Here is a 1,668-nt window from a genome sequence, read left to right on the forward strand (position 1 = left end):
CCTCCCCGGCCCAGACCAGACTGAATAGTAATCGACAGAGGTCAAAGGCCAGTACCAAGCGCCAACCTGGGGAGAGCAGTGACGGGCGGGCGCCTTTGCGACGTTGGACGCGCGAAACTCGGCGCGAAAGGTGCTAGAAATTGATGGCACTTCAAGCACCCCCCCCCCCCCTGGTTGTCCTCTAGGGGCCAAACGTAACAGCCAACGGCATGCGCTTCATGCGGGAAACGCTGTGTTGAGGAAATCATATCTTAAATTTTCAACGAACAACAACAAGGCAATCTCCGGGTTTGATAGTTCTTCTTTGCTATCCCCACTCCCCTTCACGGACTCAAACTGAGGTGGTTTAACGGGAAATGTGCAATACGCACACCCAGCGACGTGCCAAGTGACCGGTGACCCCGCTGTACCTGGCAGCTAGCCCGAACGGTGCGCGGTCACTTCATATTCGTAACGGTATAAGGTTTGCGCGGTGTGGGCTCTGCTCTGCTGAGCTCGACCCGTGTAGGTCGTTCGCGATCTCTATCGCGCGGCAAAACAGGAGGATGGCGACCAGCCGCGCTGGTCCGCTGGCGGGCCTGGCCTGGACCCGCCTGGACCGCCCCGGGGCGGCGTGCGTGACGCCCACGGTCCGGGAGGTCCCTGCGGTCGGGCGCGCGGCCGGCGCTCGCTCGCGGGGCGTTCGTTCGCGTGGCGCGCGCGGCGGCGCGTGGCTCGGGCGCGAGGCGAGAGAGACGAGTGAACGAGCTTCAGTGGGCAGGAGAGAGGGGGAAGGCGGCAGTGGCATGTCTGTCTCGCGTCGGTCCAGGTGTGTGCGTGTCCGAAGACGCGTACTGTCCAGAGCAGAGCTCGGCGCGGAGCCATCGTGTGGTCGGAGATCACTCTGGAGTCTCGTTGGTGTCGACCCGGCCGCGGCAATGGTGGGAAACAACGACAACTCTGCCCCCCGCATTGGAAATGATTCCCCGAAGCGTACCAGAGGACGGCTGAGAAAACCTGTCCCCTTCTCGCGGGTTTTCTGAAATCATTTGTGGCATCCCGTCGTCGTGTGGCGCCGAGCGTGTTAGGCATCCCGCCGACGCGCATGCGGCACAGTGTGCCTGCGGAGGCGCACGGGGGTTGTTCAGCTTGCCAGATGTTGCTTTAAACCCTTGACCCTCTTACACCCTCTTAAACTATCGGAATAAGGATGCCACCCGGGCCTTACCATGCAAACGAACTTCACGTCATCAGGCACTTACCGAAGTGGCGCGCGGGGTCGGAAGACCGCAGACAAAGGTCCTGAAGCTGCTGAAGTCTTGTTCGGAGCGTAGTGCCCCTCGTGCAGATCTACGTCGTAAAGTCCGTACTGCAATCGCGTACGCTTTGAGCAGGAAGTCCTCCACCGCGCTGTCGTCTCGATAACGGCGCCCTTCAGGGTGACGAAGTCGTACTTCCTGCGGGGACCGCGTCGTGGAGGATGCGGCGCTGTAGTACTCGCGGCCCGCCGTCGTCCAGAGGACAGCAACACTCTGCTCCCCGACCTGCTGCTCACAACCGAGCTCCTCGCTGACCCCCGAGTCTTTTAGCACTGCTCGCGGCCAGCCGGCACGACGGCGTGGTAGTGGTTAGCGCAGCCGGCTCAGCGGCCCGCCCCGCCACACTCCGCCCCGCCCCCATTTGATCACG

General features: G+C 62.4%; 1 protein-coding gene across 2 annotated transcripts in view; it reads right to left on the reverse strand.

Moving 5' to 3' along the window:
* LOC113210501 (scavenger receptor class B member 1-like) overlaps positions 1–1,590 on the reverse strand; it is a 6,343-nt gene extending 4,753 nt beyond the window's left edge. For both annotated transcript variants that reach the window (XR_008012181.1, XM_026428531.2), the window contains exon 1: positions 1,242–1,590. The gene's annotated coding sequence lies outside the window, so the exon portion shown is untranslated. The remainder of the gene's footprint in view (positions 1–1,241) is intronic.
* Between the last annotated feature and the right edge of the window lie 78 nt (positions 1,591–1,668).

The sequence above is a fragment of the Frankliniella occidentalis genome, unplaced genomic scaffold (assembly GCF_000697945.3).
Source record: "Frankliniella occidentalis isolate FOCC.00 unplaced genomic scaffold, Focc_3.1 Scaffold608, whole genome shotgun sequence".
In the NCBI taxonomy this organism is placed as follows: domain Eukaryota; kingdom Metazoa; phylum Arthropoda; class Insecta; order Thysanoptera; family Thripidae; genus Frankliniella; species Frankliniella occidentalis.